Here is a 24,006-nt window from a genome sequence, read left to right on the forward strand (position 1 = left end):
TGCTCTTTCATTTTCTTATATTTCTTGTACAAAGGAGTCTCCTACTTCTCTTAAAGTCAAACTTTTTCATTATAACAAGGCTCAAGCAGCTGACCCCTTCAGGATATCTTATAGTCTAGACACCCCCAGGCATTTACACATTGAAAGACATTATTTTATAATATATTACTTTCCCTTTGTTTCCCCTTTATATTTGGCTTAGGTTATTATATTGATTTTTTTTTGAATTCTATGTGTGGATAATTTATATTACTTATGACTTTCATTTCAGGATTATGAAGGAGGCATCATGAAACATCAGTTACAGAAATGGGACATTGGATCCAAGAGAACTGAGACTCTTTGTTTTATATCATATCCTCATCCACCTCGGGCAGCAAGCCTCAAGACCTGGGTACCATCAGAGACCTGGCTATCTGCTCTACGCTATGGCAGACCCTATGATCTCAAGTGAGTAGGCTTGATTCTTGATATGCTAAATGAATTTAAATAACTATTTTCTAGCCCAAGCCTGGTTTCAAGATTAAAGAAGTCAGGTAACTTCCCTCTCATCCCCAGAGCAGTAAACCTCAAGGCTCAGCCTCAGATGCAGAAGGTGATAAAATTCATGATTTAAAGGACAGATTAAAATGTGTTATTTTTAAATGATTGCAAACTATAAATATTTTAAGCAGGGTCAGAGGTAACAAAATCATGTTTGGGTTCGACAGACTCCAGATGCTGTGCAAGTAATTGATGGTGAGAGGCTCATGTATTGACTCAAGAGAAGCACCTTTCTGGTTTTCTCTGGAATCTAGTGCAAATGTGGCCAGTATTCTCCACTGCTCCTCCACAGTGCCAAGTATCATTAAACTCTCAAATTCATCTAGCAGGGGAGGACATAGCTCAAGTGGTAGAGCACATGCTTAGCATACACAAAGTTCTGGGTTCAATCCCCAGTACCTCCTGTAAAAATAAATAAATAAACCTAACTACCTCCCCTCCCCTCCAAAAAAGTCATCTGGGACCTTAACGGATGAACAGCATACTAGTATAATTTATAAGGACATCCAACATATAGTTGGAGAGTGGCTTAATATCTTAAGAATCTAATTCCTTTATATCCTAAATTTATGTATTGATTGTCTCCAAGTAACATGGTTGCTTGACTGTGGTCTTGGTCTCTGCACCTTCTAGCTAGTGAAGGCAGGTCTTGAAATGGGCGTCCAGTTGCTGCTGCATGAACTAGGAAACACAGAGGCTTGATGCATCCTTGCTTCCTCTGAATCCTCCCATTTTATTTCAACTTTAACATAGGATTTAATGAAGTTGAATTAGATCAAATATCAAGACATCTCCTATATTCTCTTGGGTTATTATAGCAATAAAAGTCACATGGGCCCATGTGAATTGTTTCATGAACACTGTGTAACTGATCCAGCCACCAATATGGCTATGACATTCTAGGCTGGAGAGAAGGAAGGTGTCATCAACTGTCTCAAATTATCTGGGGGAGGAGGTGAGGATAAATTGTATAGGATGGAATACTTAAGTCAAGATGGTCAAAAAGAAGGGATTCCTGAGAAAGATCATACAATATGTTCAAGAGAAATATTTAATAAGAAAGAATATATATCTATTTCTACTGGAAATGAAGAGACAGAAGACTGGATGTACAAGATTTCTTTGTTTCTTTCAGACAGAGGATTCTGTGATTCATTAAAAATTGTAACAAAAATAAAAGATTTTAAAGTTTTTTGGATCATTTGCTGGTTGATTATTTGATGAAAATTGCTGGTTTACTCAGTGTCCCTTAGGAATGCATGCTTTCTTTTTTCTGACCAGTCACCTATTTATAAAATGGACCATCTTTGTGAAATATGCCTTCTTAAATACAGATTTGGCAATCCTTTGCTTACTGCATTAGTTTTCTAGGAGTGCCATACAAATAGCACAAACTGAGTGGCTGAAACAATAGAACTTTATTGTCTCATGGTTCTGGAGGCTAGAAGTACAAAATCAAGGTGTCAGCAGGACCACGCTCTGAAGGCAGTTGGGAAGGATCTGAATCAGGCCTTCCTTCTAGCTTGTGGTAGTCCTCTGGGTTGTGGAAGCATAACAGTCTTCACGTAGTGTTCTCCCTGGGTGCATGTCTCTGTGCCCAGATTTCCCCTTTTCATAAGGACACCAGTCATGATGGATTAAGGATCCACTCTGCTCCAGTAGGACGTCATCTTAACCAACGACTCTGCAAACCCTGTTTCCAAATAAGGGCACATTCTGAGATCCTAGGGATTAGGACTTCAACATATAACTTGGGGGGAGGGGGGAGGACACAATTTAACCCAAAACATTTACCTTTTCTCTTAAAGCACTCATGCTTTTATGGCTGTGGGAAAGGAAGTAAAGCAGTGGTTTTGATTAGTGGTATGGCAACTGTGAGTTCTAGTTTCAATTTCTAAGTCCTCCTGCTTATTTTTCTTCTTGATTTTGAGGAAGAAAAATATCAGAAATCTTGGACAACTATAAGTATCCTTAAGTCATTCTGGGTGTTTTTCGTGAGAAATAATAGAAGAGCAATAGAGATATGACTATTTGTTATAGAAAAATATGCAGAATTACCAGCCAAATTTTACAGTGGCAAGAAATTGCTGCTTTTAGATTTGAGCATATGTGCACTGCTGATCTATACCTTAGCTTCCTGCTGACATCTTCCTCAAGATTAAGAATCTTCAAAGCAAAACCCAACCCGAGCAAAAATATGAAGTGAAGGAGAATTGCCTTTTGGCTATTCCCTTCTCCTCCTTTCTGTTTCCTCCCCTTACAGGGCCTGCCTCGAGCACTTCACTCTGTCTTATTTGCCTCTCCTGGCCAGGGTCCTCTGGGGTCCTGTAGACAGTCTGCCAACCTTGCCGTTCGGCCCATTCTGCCACGACCATTCAGGTTGTGTTATTATCAATTTACCTGCAGAAATATGCCCATTCTGAATGTCCTCAGGATCAGACTCTTTAAAATGCCACCTCTGGTCACAATTTGCGAAAACTAATGAATTTGATTCATGATCATTTGGTAGTGGGAGACAGATAAAGAATCCTTCCATTGCTTGTAGGTAAATCTGTGCTGTAAAAAAAAAAAATCTGAACAATGGCAGATGCCTCTGTTGTATAATTCAGCATAGTGTCTTCTATTGGGATTCTCGGGCAGGGATAACTATGTACTTTGCAGGGTCCAGTGCAAAATGAAAATACAGAGCCCCGGAACAACTGCCCCAACCCACAGGGGACAGGCAAGCTCAAAAGGATTGTAACCTCCACGCCGGTACATGCTCAGTGCCTGGACTGGGGATGTTCCAGAGGGCCCCTCCAAGTCACCTGCCAAATGTACAGGGTGCTGCCTGCCCAGAACACCACAGGGCATACGCCAGATGCTGACCCTCCTTGCATCTGCATCCAGGCTGCCGCCAGGGGCAGAAGAGAGCAACAGAATGCAGGTTTTCTCTCTGTGCTGCGGAGACCTGGTTGCCAGAACAGGCAGCGGGTGGCAGTGATCATGGGGTGAGAGTGGGGAGGAGGAGGAAAAGCAGGCCTAGGGCACCAGGGGGCAGGGAGCAGGCAACCAAGAACCTGTCCAGGGAAGGCGGGGGCGGGGGGCACTGTGTGTGAGCCAAGGCTCCACATCCCCAGAGAATGTTTCATTGTCCCTCCAGAGTTCTCTTACAAACCACAAATTCGAAGATAAAATTACTATAGAGTTTCAAGACAGTAGCCACAGAGCGTTAAACCCCAGATGCAGTGGCCCCACAGAAAAGGGAGCAATATTTTCATGCAAGTAGATCTTTGTAGTGGTCCTTATGGCATCATAAGGACACCAAGACATCGTGCAGTGTGGGATTTGGGATAAAAAGATCCAGATTTGCGTCCTGACTTTCTGATTTACTAACTAAATGAGATTATTAGTAAATGTTTAAAAACCATGCTCTTAGCATTTATGATGGTATTGTATAAGGTGGTATCCTATACAGGTTAAATTAAATAAGTGTGACAGAGAAGCAAAGTAGCCACCAAAATCCATCAGGCTCATCTCGGGGTACACAGCTAGCCTGAGTTTCCTTGTCTCTCTTACAGATAGGTGGAGCCATCTGACTAAGTTCTCAGACTGTGAGCCGAAGTCCTGTATGCCACTCCCAGGCCAGGCCCCGAAAATCTCCCACAGCTCCTTCTTTACACCCTTCCCTTCCTGCAGGCTGGTTGTAAAGGATGGTGAGGCCCTAGAAGCGGGAATTCTTAACCTGGGGTACATGGAGCCCCCAAGGATCTGCAGATAGAATTTGGAGAGTCTGCGATTTAGATGAGGAAAGCCTTGAAATCTTTATTTTCACTAACCCCTATTTGAAATGTTGCATTTCCTTTCATTATTAGCGGGGGCAACAAAGCATAGTACTATGAGCAGTAACTGATGCTGTCACCAATAAAAGTCGCCAATAGTACAGCTGTTGGATAAATCTCAAATACAATGTATGCTTATCACTACTTTGACATTATAATAGTTATTAGATCCACTGCTAGATCTTCTTATTTAATGCATTAATTAAAAGCACATATATTACTGTATCACAAATTAGTTCTTTTAAGTACTTTCATAACCATGTTTCAACATAATGTTCATTATGTAGTTTACATACATAATGAAGTTTAGAGGCTGGACCAGACTGACTAAGCAGCCCATGGCACAAAAAATTTAGGACCCTGGTAGGATTATGCTAAGGAGAAAAAAAAATCTAGACACAAAAGGCTATTTACTATGTGATTCCATCTATATGACATTCTGGAAAAGGCTGACTTATAGGGACAGACATCAGTGGGGGAGAGAAGGAGACTGGCTACAAAGGGGACACAAGGGTACTTTTGCACTGATGGAAACATTCTAGATCTCAAATGGGACGGCAGTTACACAACTGTGCATATTCGCCAAAACTCACCGAATCGTACCTCCAAAAAGGGAGAAATTCACCATATGTAAATTATACCTAAACAAACCTGACTTTTAAAACGAATCCTGCTAAAAAACAGCAGAGCCACAGATAAGTGTAGCCCTCATGAGACCACGAAGGAGAGTCACCCACTGACCTGCACAACCTCCCAGAGCTGTCATGTGAGAGAGGAAGAAACTTCTACTGTGTTGAGTTGAGTTCAGGCTTAGGTCTACTTTTTACCACAGTTTAGGCCACCCTGACACATTCAGTAAAAGTATTTCATAAACTGTAACACATAATACATATGTTAAAATGAGAATATGTGTGTGCAAGTCCTGACGATGTTACTTCGGAGGTTTTGCATAATCTGGACAAAGACTTGCCTTCTCTGTACTTCAGTTTCTTCATCCATGGAACAGATAGAATTGATTACACTCTCCTTGCAATATGTTGTAAAGATGAGGGACAAGGTAGATCTCAGATTAAAGCACCCAGTGAACGAAGAACTGTTCTTTAAGCAGCCACCTCCTCTGGGGGTGTCTGGAGCATTACCTAATGCACTTGTAGTCCCAGCCTTATAAAATCTAGTGTTACACTTTCCTTTGCACAGCTATTTCTTGAGACTGTAAGCCCCCTTCTTTATCAAGTGACTTTCAGATCTGAGTTAGATGGGATGTGCAAAGCCATGCAATCCAACCCTTTCACTTCCTATTTCCACTTAGGGAAACAAAACTAAAGCGACCGTATGGCTTTAGGTTCTGAGACACAGAACTGGCAACTAAGATGCAGAGATGAAAGAAAAGGTCCACATTCTGAGTCAAAGCGACAGCTGTTGAGGGGAAGGCGGCATCCCATGGGGCTTGTGGGAGCTGCTGGGCTGGAAGGACACAAGAAGGAAGAACTTGAAGAGATGAGGTCACAATTTGGGAGGCTACAGTTTTATTCAGAGTAGGCTACTCTCTTCCTTTACATCCTGAAAGCCAAAGAACGGCGATCAGGAGGATCGAGGATCCCCAAACTCTCTTCTTTAACTACACTGGGGGCTACAGATTGTCTCATGTAAGAGTAGGCCAAGGACTAGATTGGCCAAGTGCCTGATGCCACTTCAGAGAATGATGCTAGGTCTGAGAGAAGGTTAGTCCAGGAGAGGCAACCCACATTTCCACTGTTTGGAGCAACGACGATGCGTGAGTGTCTGTTAGTCGAGATGACACTGCTGAAGGGGTCTATGTGCCTGAGCTATCTTACTTTTACCACACTGAACAATTATCCAACAGTTGATTAACTCCAAGTGATGTGGACCCCAAGTGAAGTGGCTGGGGCTGTGGCCAAGGTAGCTGTGGAGTCCAAGCCAGGTCCCCCACACTAGCAACTGTGCAAAGAGGAAGCTCCTCTCAGCACCCTTCAGAGAATCAACAAACACACCACAGAGAGAACAGCACTGGGTAGCTACTGCAAAATGCAAATGTACAAGTGCCAGTCACCATCAGCAGAGTAGTAGCTGCTACCTCATTATAGGCCATTCTACAAGAAGACCTCTGACCCTGCCTTTCCCACCCACCCCAGCACCATAGGGGAAGAAGTGAGAAGGCAGAGGTAAGGGATGGTGCCTCCAATAGCGTCCACTGTATGTTCTCTGCCCACTCCAGTCCACCAGGCTACAAACCACTGCTCCAGCTTCTACCACCAACAATCACCACTATTGCCCTTACCCAACCCTGGCCATCACCATCTCTACCAGTAGCAAGCAGCCAAAAGTCTTACCTGTATGGGCATGGGTGTGGCTGGAGATTTGGGCCAAGTACGAGTTTAATATTTTAAAATGGATAGCACTGAGCCTTAAAACATGGTTGATAAACCATTCTAATAATTGCATGTCCTTAAAGGTGTGGAATTGCACCAAAATTTCTCAAAGGAGCCCATTCCCTAGAGACAGCACATAACTCAAGAAGGTAAAATCATACCATGTTTATACCCATAGTGAATTGAGACTTTTTGACAAAATGAATCATAAATTGACATTGATTGAGCACCAAGTACATCCCAAGCACTAAGTTTATTTAAACACGATCTCTTTTACACCTAGAACTTCCTCACTGAAATAATCCCTGAGCCATGATAAGCTGACTTATTCATTACAATTCCAATGACAAAAGTATTGGTTTGCCATTAGATCTAAATGTTTAAAGACATTTTAACAAGTACACTTACTGATCTGGAAATCATTAGTGTGTCATGAATTAAGAGCATGAGGTAGAAACAAGAGGTCCACGGGATCTCAGAGTTCTGCCAGGCAACTGCCCATGAGGGCATTAATTTATCAGTTAATGGATGCCCCCATAGCAGAAAACATGGAATGTGCAAACTGTTTCTTGCCACTAATGTATTTAATTTGTGGGTGATCAGTATTCATTTGCAGAAAGTGAGGCTATCAGCCCTGAGACATACGTCAGCACAAAATACAAAGTCACAACCAATATTAACACCATTCTAGCTTTTGCTAGATCTGATGGAGCCAGGCCAGTAATTCTTAGACAACAAGACGAGGTAAATCTGCGAGCATTTAAAATGTACATTCTCACATCAGATGGTTGGAGAATTATTTTGTTTGACATTATTGATGTCACTGCTTGCCTCTGGGTTTCAGTGGTGGTGATGGTGGTGGTGTTTTGGTTTCTTTTGCTTTTTGTTTTTGGCAACCCAAAGGTTCATGGTGAAATGACTGACGGAAGCAGAACCTGGAAACTCAAAATTAAGGATAACTTCATCATAATCCTTCATCAAACACAGTAGGGGAAAAAGGCCCAAACTGCACACTTAGCCATCGTTACGAGGTGAACTGTTTCCCGTCAAAATTCAAGTAACTCTTGACACCTGAGAATGTGACCGTATTTGGAGACAGGGTCTTTAAAGAGGTAATTAAGTTAAGATGAGGTCATTAGGGTGGGCTCCGGTCCAATATGACTGGTGTCCTTATAAGAGGAAATTTGGACACAAACACAGAGAAAAACAAAAACCACATGAAGACACAGGGAGAGGACAGCCAACAGCAAGACAGAGAGAAAGGCTTCAGAAGAAACCAACCTTACTGACACCCTGATCTCACACTTCTGGCCTCCAGAACTGAGAAAATTAATTCCTGCTGTTTGAGCCATCCATTCTGTGGTACTTTGTTACAGCAGCCCCGCCCGGCAGACTAATACAGCCATCATTATTTTTCGACTATAGATTTTACTTAAAATCATAGCATTGTGCCCAAAGCATCAATTAAGTGCCCAAGTATCAATTATCTAGTCCCAACTTATCATTGTATGTATAGTAATAGGAACCAGCAGTATTGAGTGCCTACTGTGACACAACATTATAAACTGACTATACTTCAATAAAAAAAAAATACATACACACATTAAACAAAAGAAATGCAAATCTCAAGCCCCACTCCAGACATACTGACTCAGAAACTTGAAAATCTATGTTTTAATAAGCCACCCAGGTAATATGGATGTGTATATATGTTTTACAACCACTGCTCTATAATAAATCTTCTTAAATCTTGAAAAAGTCTTTAAATACTACACTCGAAAATCTCTAATCAGCAAAATTATCTAGAAGGGAGAGTTGTCAGAATGACCCAAGCCGATTACAAAATCATGTTCTGTCAAAGACTCAACACCATCAATTGAAGTGACCCCTGTATTTTAGCCTCTTGGGTACCTTTCAATACCTAGAGGCTGTAAGCATTGAGAGAGAACAAGCTCCTCATTAAATGATTGTCTAATTACAAATAATTGGCACTTTAATCTTTTGTCAAAGTTTTGATTTCCCACTCTCTTAAGATAAAAGTATCATTTCTATGAAAAGATCCTCTTAAAGCATAAGCTATTCCACGTAGCATTCTGAAATCCAAACGAGGAACATACCAAAATGTTAAAAGCGCTTTTCTCTGGGCAGAGGAATAATGGATGAATTTTATTCTTGTCTTTGTATTTTTGCACTAATTTTTTTTTTAAATATGAGGGTAAGCTTAGATAAACATATGAGGCTCCATTAAACCTGAGACAGATCCATCACTCATAATGTCTGTAGCCGGATCCACTATTCATAGGTGAAGAAAGATTTTTATTTTCAATAAAATGTATTTTCAATAAACAAGATTGAACAGAGACTTTTTCCCCTATCATTTTTCTTTTTTTCTTTCTCCTGTGTGACAGATGGACTGACTATATTACAATGGTAATTAAGAATTATTCTAGAGGAAAAAAAGTCCAAATAGATTTATTTTAATTGTAACAGAGTTTTTTTTTTTTTTTTAATGTTGAAATGTTTTCTACTCTGAATAAAGAGTATGTTTTGGAACCTATAGAGAAAATCTTTATAATACAGAGAGTCACTATATATAAGCCAGTGTCGTGCTTAATGGTCCTCAGCTCCGTGGGCTGTTACTCTCTTCGGTTGATTGGCAGTTTCACATTGCAATGAAAAGGAATTCATATTTCAGCCACTCACTCTTTATTGCAGTAACTGAGGTTGAAGTTTTTTATTTTCCTCACTTTGATTCTTTAAGATGTGTTTTCCTTAACACAGATCTATTGTTTTCATTTTTAAATGTTTTTCACTTAGATTTCCTTTAGGTACTTCCTGTGAATTTTATGGGCCTCTGTTCTTACTGCTGTAGTTGTCATTTCTGAAATCAATGAGGCAGAGCCTTTTATAGGGCTGACTTGTACCAACCTAGTGAGCTGGAAGAAAGTTTGGCATTCTATTTCTCTACAATTTTCTACCCAAATAATGACCCTGTATGTAATGCTGCTAAATTAGCTTTTTGAAATCCTGAATATGGTCTTTTCCCCTCGTGTTCATTTTTGTCACTTGCCCTATACCGTGATGTTGTCTTTGCCCGATGGTTTAGTAAAGGAAGCACAGAGTCAGAGTCAAAGCCCTGGATTAAGTCCAATTTCTGCCACTTACTGATTCTATCAATCACTTCTTTGCAGTCCACATTTTTCAGCTATAAAATGGGAGTAATAGTAACTCCATCACAGGGATTATAAAATAATAGTGAGACTATCAAATTTTAGAGTAATTATGTTTATTTTTTTCTGTGCTGATTCAAGTGCCCCAAGTAGCATGAAGTAGCTGAAAACTGGAGTGGAAAGAGTAGAATTCAAAAGAAATAGTATATGCCTTCAGAATTAAGGAACTTATCCTGGTCATGGTCTCTCTGCCATATACACTCCCTTCAATTACATACTGCATGGTTTTTATCAGCTCACAGTATTTTTCAGGTGATTTGGTTGGGAAGGTTTTTTACCAGGCCTGGGAGGAGTTTCTATATTGAGTTTCTAGGGTAGGGGTGGAGGCTGGTGGTTAAAGCAAAAAATCCTAGAAGGAAACAAAGTCTAAACACTTTTCTAGCACTTCAGCCATCTATTCTACCTGTCTCCAAAAATCACTGGTACATCCTTTCCTCAAGCCAGTTGGTGGGGAAGATAGGGATTCTGAGATAGGGTCAAAAGAGATGGATGGCTATGCAGGTGTACATGTAGGTATATATAGGGTCACGTAGTTTCCTGGGGATAAATAGAGTATTAGAAGGTAGGATTAGGTGGACCTTGTGGAATGGATGAAAGACACAGTCCCAGAGCAACCCTGGGTTTGAGAAGTCGGACAGCACCATGTGCTTAGGGAGGTCTGGCTCTTATGGCAACTAGAGGAGAACAAAAGTAATAGTTCTAGGCCACTAACATGGGAATTTGAAATGAGTTTAACAATAACAGGGTGGTTGGTGGTTAAGTACAAATACAGGACGGATTTGTATGTAGTGGTTAGTCTCTCCTATTTCACTGTGTTTTTCCCTCTGCTAATTAAAACCTTTGTCCATCAGAGGATACTTTGGTTACCTTCTATTCTCTTTTAAAAATCTGTTTGCTATTTCCCAGAATTAAGAAATGCAATGAAAAATAGCATTCCATCAAAAGTACAGATGGATTCTGCTTTCGTAAGAGAAGAATGAGAAACCTTTATGACACTGAAGACTCAACACATCCACTGCAGACATTACCTACCCATGTGCAGAAGGTAACAATACTCACTTTATAAGGATGTTATGATGATGAATGGGACTAACACTTATAAAGCACTGAAAATACTGAAGTCTAATCAATTTTGATATATTTTTCCATAAAGTTTGTGTGTGAGTGTGTGTGTGTTTTGAAAATACCTTGTAAAGAAAAATGACAGTGTCCACTTGGCTGGTCCAAAAGACAGAGATTACAGTGCTTTTTTAAAAATTATAAGGAAGCATTACTATCATCTATTCTAAGAGCTGAAAAGAGTTTTATGTTATTTAGGGACTAGTGGACTTACTCTGTTCTCTTATTAGACCCTACCAACAGCAACAAAGAAAAATTAATTCTTTGACTCTAGAAAAACTTACTAAGCACCTACTAGGACCTATACTGGGCTCTGGAGATTTGACTTTATTAATAAGACATGATTCCTGTCCTCAATATAGAGAAGTCTATCAAAGAAATTCTCCCTCCCCTTCAAAATGATGGAAAAGGAAACTGTAATCATGCATTTCAAAGTTTATTCTGTGGTCTATGCAACAGAGATATAGTTTGCTCATAAAGAGGAATAATTCTGTCCATCTATCTGTGTTAGTTTAAAAAACATACTTCCAGATCCAAATATTCCTAAAGATAAAATGTTTGAACTAAAAAAAAAATCCAAACTGTGAACTTAAAAAAAAAATGTGATTGACACAACATTGTTAACTGACTATGACTCAATTAAAAAAAACCCAGAACATATATGAAGAACAACCAAGGAAGATTATTTAATAGATTATAAGTAATAATGTTGAATTAAATATCAACTTTAATGCTATTGAAATAAAACCAAAGAATTCTCCAAGAACAAGTTTTGTCCCTGATAACCTGCCATTCATGAAAATAAGCCCTTGAGAAGTAGCAGTTTGAGGGCCATCGTGATGACTAGCAATACCAAATAAATAACAACCATTGTGGGTAATAGAGGTTTTATCTCCCCTAACACGGGTGTCCCAGGACAAAAGTTCACTTCTGTTATGTAGACTCGTCTGTCAATGAATCTTCCCAGGAGAAGATACTGCCACACGATGGGGAGGGCATCCAGCCACGTTTCTCACCAATTGGTCCACACCCAGGGCCTCTCAGCTGCATGCCACTGAAGATGCAGTAGCTTTTGCATTAAAATAAAATAATCACTTCCACCAAGGTTAACAATATCTTATTCCAGATATGGGAGTAATTTAGGAAACCCAGCAGCACCCTCACCAATCCCATATGTCACACACAAAATGACGGTGCTTTTTAATACAAGGAATAGACCAAAATGAGCCTTCAATTAGACATTAAGCCTCCAAAATCAAAGACAGTACTAATCCTTTAAAGCTACTAAGTTTGCCACAATGAGGCAAAATATCATGTAATCACCAGCATCAACAAACACTTCTTCAAAGTCTATGATGAGTAAAGCATAACGCATCATGTTAGGGGTACGCAGAGAAATGAAACACAATGTCGGCCCTCAAAGGGTTTATAGACAATTGAGAAAAGAACACAGACTCTAAAAATGAGGTGAAAGACAAGGTAGCATGAGGCAAACTACAGCACCAGATGAGCATTAGATCTAAGGGGAGGGAGGCAGCTTTTAACTAAGGTCCATTATATATCTATAAGCCACTCACTGACCAACATGTTCCACACAGTCACATGCTTAATTTGGGTTTAAAAAAAACAGACTCTATCATGAAGAAATAATCCAGCCTTTAAGCAAAATTTCAGGCAAAGAATGTTGCAAACCATTATTCGTCACCATTGAAAAAGTGGAAACAATCTAAATATTTAATAGAGTTTTGATTGAACTATACAGAAGGACTATACATAGCCATTAGAGGAGATATTTACAAAACATTAGAGAAAACACTAACTCCAGGATACTAGTATATTAGCTAAAAAGAAGTAGAGAAACTGTATATGTCTTATGATCTCAACTTTGTGCCTCAAAAAAACTATGAAATATTACACTAAGTATTTACTCTGAAAATCAGTCAATAAAGAAAATCATTAGGCACTTACTTTGTCTTATTAGAAGAAAAAATTTATGAGGGTAAGTTCTTCTATAGAGAATAATATAATAAATAGAGAAAGAATAGAATTGGAAAATCACCATTTGGCAATCCCCAATGAAGTCATTAATTCTGGCAAGACTCAGTGGATGCTAACACCATTAGGTGAAAAGATGATGGGGGACTATATAGTATTTAAAAGCACCAAAATTTCACTCCACAGATTACTTGCCAATCACAAAGAGGGAGAAATGGAAGGATGCGGCTGCACCACTTTAATTAGGGAATCAAACAGCATGGCTTCTAGTGAGACCACCTGGTATTATACGCCTCTTGACATGAACTCATATGAGCTGCACAGCATCACCTATGAAACAGTCTTGCCAAAAGTGCTAGCCATGGCCTTAGATCTAACCTCCAGTTTGTAGGGAACACAGAGAACAGAACAGGTTAAAGGTCACTCGGAAGAAATGCTCACCCACCAAAATGCAAGGCACGCCTACAAGATTGGGCTCTTCCAAAGGTGATGTCATGAAAAGGGACTAAAGAAACGTAACAACCCAAATGCCACCCTTGACTCTATCCTGCTTTGCAAAACCAAGCAATTATAAGCCCCATCTAGGGGAAACTGAGGACATTTTAAATACAGATTTAGTATTAGGCTATATTTAGGAACTATTATTAATTATCAAGATGATGTTATGGTTGTTACATATGAGAAAGTTTTATATTTTGGAAAGTAAAGAAGCATGGCTCACTCTCATAAAAGGGGAACAGAGAGAGAGAGAGAGATGGACAGATTTACAGAGAGACAAACAGAGCCAGAGACAGAAAGGAATTATTTATGGCAAATCCTAATAATTGTTGAATCTAGGTGGTAGGTATATGGTTCCCTGTGCTAGCCTTTCATTTTTTTCTATATGTTTAAAATTTTTATCATAAACACTTGAAAAAATGTGTATAGAAAAAGACTAAGAAGAAACATACCAAAATATTGACAGTAGATATATCAGCATAATTATAGGTGATTTCCCTCCCAATTTAAAAAATATTATTCTGTAATTTCAAATTTTTATTAATTATCACTTATTATTTTTATAATTAGAAAATGTAAGTAAAAGAAATGCAGGCATTAAGTAGAATAGTGTGTGAAAAAATAAAAAGCCCTAAACTTCTCCATGTAAGGCAATTGTGATGCGGGCTATTGTTGCTTTGGTTCTGACGTTATTCAATACATAAATAGTTTTCAAAAGGAAGTTCAAGGCATATGAAGTCATATTTCAAATAGTATCTTGGCAAAGCAATAGGGAGGGCTACAAAAACAGGCCAACTCAGACATGCACTGGCCACATAGTTCATTAATAATGAGGACATTTTTTAAATCTCGAAAAAATTCAATCCAGTAACTCTGGGGAAATTCTTTTCTGCACAACTATTCAATAATAGAGAAGCCTAGAAAGCAGCAAATGGCAAGGAGGAACAGCAGTGGAGAAATGGGGGAGATCTTGGAATGATAATGGAAAACAAATTAGAGATTAGTTTCCAGTGACCTAAGTAAAAATCAGGTCAGTGCTGATTTGGGCTGGGTGTCGAGGCAAGACTGCCTTTCCTCACTGCTTGCTGAGACCATCTAATTCCACGTAATGTTCAAACTGGGGACATAAGAAACCTGTGAACGGGAGGTCTAGCAAAGCATATACATAGGAGCCTTCAGGGATTCATTTACTGAAAAAAAAGAGCAAGAAATTAAATATGCAGAACCTGCCAAGAGATGACAGAGTAAAGAGATAAAGTTACAAAAATATGTAAAAGTTATTAATGCCACGAAGAAAGAGGAAGCATTTAGCCCGGAGCTAAGAATAATGGTATTAAATAAAATTAAGAACTGAAAAAAACTGCAGTAAAAATTATTTAAATGATGTCGCTGGAACACCTCTTACTACTTGCCTTTAGATGCTACCGAGCAGTTTAACGGTCATATTCTCCTCGCACCAGTGACTTGCACGGGTTCATGCTCTTCCCTTTTAGTCAGATAGCGGCTTACACTGCGAGCCCTTGAATAACAGTCTGGTGCAGTGGGGCCCAAATCCTTCTGCACTTGAGAGGCATCTGGGAATTTTTAAAGTCCCAGCGTCCAGGGTTGCATCCCATAGCTGTTAAGCCAAAAAAATCCATGAGTAGGAACCAAGCATCAGGATTCTTAAAGATCCTCAGGAGATTCCAATGTGCAGCAGAGTTTGGGACATACCAGTCTGCTGGGCAGAGGCAAATGCTGGGAGCTGTACTGATTAAAGAATTCATGCTGATTAAAATACTGTAAGCAAAACCTCCCCCACAGTGCTAACAGCTCAGTCAACTCATGATGTCTACATAGGAAGAGGCAAGGACTGTGAGACTATAGGCAGAAAAGTGTAGAGGGTCGGGCACCAAGGAGTGGAAGCCGGTGAACTGTCCCACAGGTTCAGCTTGGTGAGAGTGTTGTAAGGGCTGTTTCCACACTAGCAGAAAATAAACGGAATGTCTTTTTTCACCCTTTTTTTATGGATAGCGATCAAGAGTCTATATACTCTGTTACCGTTTCAAACCAATTGCATTAAATTTTTTTTTTATCCCTAATTGGTTTGTTTTATTTCAGAATATCAAACCCATTTTGAGTTGTTTCCATTTCTTTTTCGTTTTCTGATAGAGTTTATTAATACTCTCCACGTAATAATTTGGAAGCTTTCTTGAATCATTGTAATTTTTTAAAAATACATGAAGTGATGTAAGTGTATGAATTTGGAAATGACTTGGAAAATAATATGACATTTATTTTACTTGAAGAGCATACAATAAGCTATATTGTTTATTTGGCTTTCAAAGAAAATATATAATCTATGCTTCCATAGTCTGTAAAAGAGCCCAAAGATTATCTCCACTTTCTCAAATATTTCCCTTCATCAAACGAGATAAAACCTGAATGCTCTCTTCTCTGCTCCCACCCCAGTGTCCACTAGCCTGTCTCTAACCCTCTCTTCATTCTGGTCCCTCCATGGTCCCTATCCCTCAGTGAGAAGGAATTTCCCAGACCACAGTGAGGAATTTAACCATCTAATTTGGGCTGGAAGCAAGATTGGTGTTTCCCACAAACAGCCACGTCCACACCGCCAACCCTGATCAATCTTAGGGAAATGGAGGGCCGACCTTAGGTCTTAGGGCTGCTGGTAACCCATGGATGCTTCCATGTCCTTCCTTGGATGAACACTAAAAATGGATGCCAATTCATCAGGATCATGAAGTTATGATAGGACTGGAGAGATAAAGGCCCAGACACTGACAGTCCACTGAAGCCACCACCAAGAGAACTCATTTTTGCCGGCCTCCGTAATATTTTTGGCTGGAACAGGCATCCTTTTGGTTAAAAGCATTAAGTCTTCTTTTGCTTGAGCCATGATTGGATTATTCTGTTTGCTTTATTTATTCAAACTCAATGGAGCAAACACAAGTAGTCTGGAGGGGAAAGGAGTATCTCAAACACTAAGATAAGGACCCTTCACAGCCTTGCTATGAATAGAGAGACCCAAGACTACCAGCAAAATAATTTTTGTTATTCTCATTAGATCACTTTTCTAAATCCGTATTCTGCAGGGCTACCACTTATCTAGAGAAAGAATTTCAAACTCTTCAGCATGACGCCTATGGTTCTTATGATCTGGTCCCACCTTGTCTACCCAGCTTTCCCTCACCTTTCTTCAATGCCAGCACCCTTCTCCCTGTGAGCCATCTCTCTGGTCTTCTGAATGTGTTGTACTAACTCCCAACCCTTTCTTTGCATTTGCTTGAGCACAATGCTGCAGTATGTTTCTATGTTTTCTCATTGTATTTTAGAAAAGCAGTTTAGTGACAGATGATGAGTGCTTTCCATTTCTTAGCTGTACATTCAACAATTTTCTTTTGGCCCTAGTTTATTAGTTTTATTTTTTACTTCTCAAATAAAAAGTTAACGTCAAAAGTTATGGAAGCAGATGCTTCCAAAAACAGAAAGAGCAGAGCACCTGAATACATAGTCCTCAAATACGCAATAAATATATATATAAAATATCTAAAATAATAGGCAAAATCAACAACACAAGTTATGCTCTACCTAACAGTAAGCTTTTCCTTTTTAAATTTTTTAAATTTTAAAAATCTTTTTTAATTTTACTTTTTGATTTACAGTGTTGTATTAGCTTCTGGTATATAGCATAGTGACTGAGTTATACATATATAAGTATTCCTTTTCATTTTATTTTTCATTATAGGTTACCACAAGCCATTGAATATAGTTCTATGTGCTATACAGTAGGACCTAGTTATTTATCTACTCTGTACATAGTAATTTATATCAGCCAGTCCCAAACTCCCAATTTTTTTAATGAAGGTACTGGGGATTGAACCTGGATCCCGTGCATGCTAAGCATGTGCTCCACCACTGAACTATATCCTCCCCATAAGATTTTCAAACAGCAAAGAAATATGTAAAAAGAATGGTGACTACTTACTGCTCAAATTAGTGTAGTATAAGCTTTTTCCAGTTTGAAGTATTAAGTTACTGACTTTCCAAATAATCCCAAAGAATACTTTAAAATTTTAAAGTATCTTTCATAAACCACATTATAGCACAATGAATAGACTTCTCAATAAGAGAACAAAAACCTCCCTAACCAGGTGCCTTCTCAAAAAATCAAACTTAGAGAATTTATCCAAATTCCTCTTAAAAAGAGACAGTTCACAAAAGAAATACAAAAATAGCCTAAACAGATGAACAAATATTCAATGTCACTAGTAATAAAAGAAATTTAAATTAAAATGAGATCCATTTTTGCTGTCCGAACTGGCCCTGGCTTTACTGTGTAATTACATATTACACACAACCACACACACACACACACACACACACACACACACATTTAGGATTATAACACATTCTGTTTTTTCAAAGTACTCACAGCAGCAAGGGTAAATTAGATATTCTCAAACACTGCTGGTAGATGTAACTTGGTTCAGTCTTACTAGGAAATGATTTAGCATTTTAAATTATCTATCCTGTGGTCTTATAGTCTTCTAAAATTTAAATTTTTAATAATTACATAATATTTCATTAAATGTACGTATCACCAGTTATTTAATCATTTTCCTATGATAAGTATGTAGATTTTTCCTGGGGTTTTATACCATAAATGCAGCAATGAATATTTTTACATAATTCTGACAATATCTCTGATTATTCTTCAGATAAATTCTCAGAAAAGATAATACTAGATCAAGAGATAGACTACTTTTTAAGGTTCTGCTTTTAGCCAATGCTATACACTGATGGTTCTTTACAAGGCTAGAAGACAGGCCCCTCAGGGTGGAGATGTTTGTCTGCTTTGTTAAACGCCATAACCCCAGCACCTAGAACTGCACCTGGCATGTAATACACCCTTAATAAATATTTGTAGAATGAATGATTGAATAATATTTGCATATATCCAAATTTTGTCATCTACCCTTGTAAACTTCTGGGAAGACATCCCACTGCTATCTTACTAAGGAAGGCTGCAGGCTCGTTAGCATTTGGTCAAGACATACCAAGTATAGATACAGAATTTGGAAAGACTTGCCCAATCATGCTGTTTTCTGTTTTAAAAGAGACAGTAGAACAGTAGCAACGAGTTGCTGGAGGCAACTGTCAAGATGGATGCTCCAGTCTACTGTCTTTGCTCCCAAATTGATCTCTAGATTCAATGCAATTCCAACAAAAGTCCTAGCAAAATCTTTGCAGAAATTCATACATTTTACTGTAAAGCTAAGGAATCAAGATAGTGTGGTGTTGACTAAAGATAGACATATAGAAAGAGAATATAGGCAATAAAGATAAACATAAAAAGACAATGAAACAGAAGAGAGTCTGGAAATAGAATCACACATATGTGGTCAACTGACTTTCATCAAATATGCCAAGACAATTAAATAGAGAAATAACCTTTTCAAAAATGAGGTTGTAGAGGGGTGGAGGGTGGGAAGGGATAGACTGGGATTTCAAAATTGTAGAATAGATAAACAAGATTACACTGTATAGCACAGGGAAATATACACAAAATGTTATGATAACTCACAGAGAAAAAAATGTGACAATGAGTGTGTATATGTCCATGAATGACTGAAAAATTGTGCTGAACACTGGAATTTGATACAACATTATAAAATGATTATAAATCAATAAAAAATGTTAAAAAAATGAGGTTGTAAAAATTGAATATCCATATGCAAAAATAAAATGATTCTGAAGCCTTACCCCATATCATATACAAAAATTAATTCAAAATGGGTCATAGACCTAAATGTAGAAGCTAAAGCTATGAAACTTCTAGAAGAAATCATAAGAGAAAATCTTAGTGACCTTGGGTTAGGCAAATAATTTCTAATACAACACAAAAACACAAATTCTAAAAGAAAAATATTGATGACTTGGACTTTATCAAAATTAAAAACTTTTGCCCTTCAAAAATCACTTTTGGAAGAATGAAAACGTAAGCCACAGTCTTAAAGAAAATATTCATAACACATATCTGGCAAGGGACTTGTGTCCAGAATAAAAAGAACTCTTCTAACTCAACAATAAGAAGATGGACAACTCAATTTTTTTTAATGAGCAAAAGATCCAAACAGAAAGTCCATAAAAGAAGATAAATGAATGGCAAATAATTAGTACGTGAAAAGATGTCCAACATCATTAGTCATTAGGGAAACAAAGAGCTACTACTATACAATCTCTAGGATGACTAAATTTAAATATTGACAGTTGACCAGGATGTGGAGAAACATCGTTTTCTGGTGGAAATGCTAATTGTTTCAGCCACTGTGGAAAACAGTTTGGTGGTTTCTTATGAAGTTAACATAACACTTAATCATATGACCCAGCACTTCCACTCCCAGGTATTTACCTAAGAGAAATGAAAACATAGATCTACACAAAGACTTACGCTTAAATTTTCATAGAAGCTTTATTCATAATAGCTAAAAACTGGTAACCCTCCAAATATCCATCAACTGTGAATGGATAAACAAATTTTGATATATCTGTATGATGGAATAATACACAGCAACAAAAAGAACAAGCTATGGTTACAGGCAGTGATTTGCAAAAGAATTATGCTAAGAGATACAAAAGATTCCATTTATATGAAATTCTAAAAAAGATAAACCCATAGTGATAGAAAGCAGAGTATTGGTGGAGACATATGGGCACTTCCCGGGATGATGTAATTGTCCTGTGTCTTGATGGTGGTGTCTGTTACATGATTGCATGCATTTTTCAAAATTCACTGAATTTTATTGTATATAAATTATATCCCAATAAAGCTGATTAAAAACTCTTCTGATAATAGCTTCTTTTCATTTTTAAAAACAGGGGCTGAAAGTAATATTCTGATGTGGATGGGGAACTGGCTTCATAAGGATGGGAGACAGAGGGGTAAATACTAAGGGGTAGAGATGTGCCAACAACAGGGTTTCTTCCCTGAGAGATTAGTACTCAGCTCAGTCTTATTCGATGCTAATGTAAAGAAGGTGATTGCATAGGAAGCAGGGTTTGTAGATGATCCTTAGATTTCCTTCAATAGCACATGTCAAGTGAATGAAGATGAATTGCTGGAGGATTTCACACTGCATGAATAAGGCTTTTTTAAGAAAAGCAATTCAAATCTACATTAATAATACCACATGGGCTCAAGTTATTTTCCTGGGATACTTTGTTTCCCAAATTATTGATAACTTTTGTAGACGTGATAATGGTGTGATGGTTTGAAAAAATTCTTCATCTTTTAGAGGTAAATACTAAAAAACTTACAATGAAGTGATATGATATCTGGGATTTGCTTTCAGATCATCCAGTGGAGTGAGGAGAAATAAGAGGTGAGCGGTTAGAAATATAAATGAAACAAGATTGGACATGTATTGATAATTGTTGAAGCTGAGTGATAAGTACAGGGGATTTACTTTTCTATTCTCTTTATTTTGTGTATGTTTGAACATTTCCATAATAAAGAGAGGGGTTTTTTTTTTTCCCTAAGTTTCCTGAGGAAAGATACCTCGGCCTGGGGTCATTCTGGACTATGCTACATGGTCCATAAGGGTGTAAAGAGAAGTTGAAAACACATTCTTCAAGTCAAGGCGATGGGGTATGGCAGAATCACCAAGGGCCCCATTCATTCTATGCCAAGGGCCTCTCTGGAGTATTTGATCTGATGGAGTGGCAAGTATAGCAGGTATCACCTGGTGGAGGCGATGCCCAAAATCTGGTGGGTATGAGCTTATGATTCTGAACTAATTTGGTTCTGTGCTATTTGAACTAGGACCCCAGGCAGGGCTGAAGGTGGAAGAGACAATGTTCAATACCGTAGGGAGGAGAGGAAAAGCTAGGTGAACTTCCGGGATTCCTGCCAATGAGAAATCATTTGGGGAATATCTATAATCACTGGGAAGGCAAAGTTTCACCACATCATGCCAACGGGATGCTCTGAATTATAAACCCAACAGAATGCTTGGATCAGACAGTACAGAATACAAAATCATTCCATTCTATACACTAATTGCCAAAAAATATGATTAGAAATTTTTAAAAATCCAGAGAAGGGTAATTAACTATTTTATTAAAAACTCAAAGAAAATGTATGAAAACAAGAGACCAAAAGATGATAAAATTGGAGACTTGAAGGTTGCAAACTCATAGAAGTATAAATAGTGTGACAGGGACATTTACGCTAAGTCCTAGAATACTAGAACACGTGAATGCCACTTAAAGATTTAAAAATGTAATTTAATTCTAACAAAAAGAATTATACTTTATAAGAATGTTCTATCTAAGAGCATGAAGATGTTTACCCAGGGTTCAACTGCCTTTAAGGAAAACCAGAAAGGAATTTTCCTGGACTAAATGTTTATTCAGTAAGAAAGATAAATAGTTCTACATATTTCAATATTTCTGTTTTTAGCCAGACCAACAGAATATTCTTGGTCACATACAGAAGTGCTTGTTCCTCAGTTTGCCTGTGTATGTGGGTGAACGTGTGTAAAATATATATGCATCATATTGCATATGAATTCATCAAATGACACTGTTAGAAAGGAAGTTGGGATTGTTTTAAATAACATGATAGAGAATGAATCTTTTTATCTTTAATTTTCTTAAGGAGTCTTAAACCTTATCACAAGGAATATATAATAATAGCAATAATCATTCATGGTTACCAGTGCAAAGATGCATAGGTATCTTTTAAAAGGCTGCATCATTGAATCGTTACAAGAACTCAGATCTATGTTAAATGTTCTTATTACACACAAAATAATAATAATAAATAAAGAGGGTAAGAGGAAACATTTGGAGGTGATAGCATGTTTATGGTGCAGATTATGGTGATAACTTCACAGGTGTACACTTATCTTCTAACTTACCAAATTGTATACATTAAATATGTGCAGTGTTTTGTATATCAATCATACCTCAATAAAATAGTTTTTTAAAAAGCACAACCACATGCCACTACAAGATATATTTCTTAAAAGCAAAAGACTCATTAAACCCATACTCTTACGGTCAATTAACCTATAACAAAGGAGGCAAGAACATACAATGGAGAAAAGACAGTCTCTTCAGTAAGCGGTGCTGGGAAAACTGGACAGCTACATGTAAAAGAATGAAATTAGAACATTCTCTAACACCGTATACAAAAATAAACTCAAAATGGATTAAAGACCTAAATGTAAGGCCAGATACCATAAAACTCCCAGAGGAACACACAGGCAGAAAAGTCCTGAAATAAATCACAGCAATATTTTTTTTGGATCTGTCTCCTAAAGCAAAGGAAATAAAATCAAAAATAAACAAATGAGACCTAACTAAACTTAAAAGCTTTTGCACAGCAAAGCAACCATTGACAAAATGAAAAGACAACCTACTGACTGGGAGAAAATACTTGCAAATGAAATGACCAATAAGGGGTAAATATTCAACACATGAAAACAGCTCATACAACTCAACATCAGAAAAACAACCAGATTTTTTTAAATGAGCGGAAGAACTGAATAGACATTTTTCCAAAGAGGAAATGCAGATGGCCAACAGGCACATGAAAAGATACTCAACATCACTAATCATCAGGGAAATGCAAATCAAAAGTAAACAGAGCTTTTAAATAGTACATTCTATTTTGTAGTATAGATATGCCAGAGCAAAAGAGAGTAAAGATTTCTAAAATTATTAAGTTTTCCACCTTCACAAAGGAAGTATATACAATTATTAGAAAAATCCAAGTGAAGTATATTTTATTTTTACCAACTGGCATAAATGCAAAGTAATAAGGCTTCTTAGGGTTTTTTTCTTCCCTTTAACGATAAGTTAATGTCAAAATAACTGAAGAAAAAGAACTTCAAATTATGATCCTTTCTCCCTTCATATCAAAGCCAAGGTTTTACTCCTAGTTATTTCAGCAGATAACATATTCAGTCAAAACAAAGTAAATTAAAATTCATTCTCTGGAGGGTACATTTTTATCAGATTAAAGTAAGACAGTAAGTTATGCATCAGGTAAGAAAAAACATGCTTTCAGAACAATTTGAAAGGGAAGTACTTTTCTCCAGTTGTGAAACTTCATAACTACTTATTTTAAAAAATTGGTAGTTTGACATATTCCATCTCTTTTTAATTTTACAAGTAATACATTCCAGAATCACATGGTCTTCTACTATGTATGTTTAAAATAACTATCTTCAAGGCAAAGAATGAAATCAATTATATGATGCAGGTTTATCTTTGGTTTTAATAAAGTTAATAGGATTCCCAAGTAACATTTATTACCATTATTAATATAATACTAGATTCCCTAAATCTTGCCTAAGAGGAATCTAATGTAAGTATACATAAATATAAGTAACATAAAATATT

The 24,006-nt window shown here is 37.6% G+C and overlaps 1 long non-coding RNA gene across 1 annotated transcript in view; it reads right to left on the reverse strand.

Moving 5' to 3' along the window:
* Positions 1 to 1,891: 1,891 nt before the first annotated feature.
* The window catches only part of LOC116664793, a 71,870-nt gene continuing 49,755 nt past the window's right edge, over positions 1,892 to 24,006 (reverse strand). The window contains exon 3 of the long non-coding RNA XR_004321240.1: positions 1,892 to 2,236. This is a non-coding gene — a long non-coding RNA (uncharacterized LOC116664793). The remainder of the gene's footprint in view (positions 2,237 to 24,006) is intronic.

This window comes from Camelus ferus, chromosome 7 (genome assembly GCF_009834535.1).
Source record: "Camelus ferus isolate YT-003-E chromosome 7, BCGSAC_Cfer_1.0, whole genome shotgun sequence".
NCBI lineage: Eukaryota > Metazoa > Chordata > Mammalia > Artiodactyla > Camelidae > Camelus > Camelus ferus.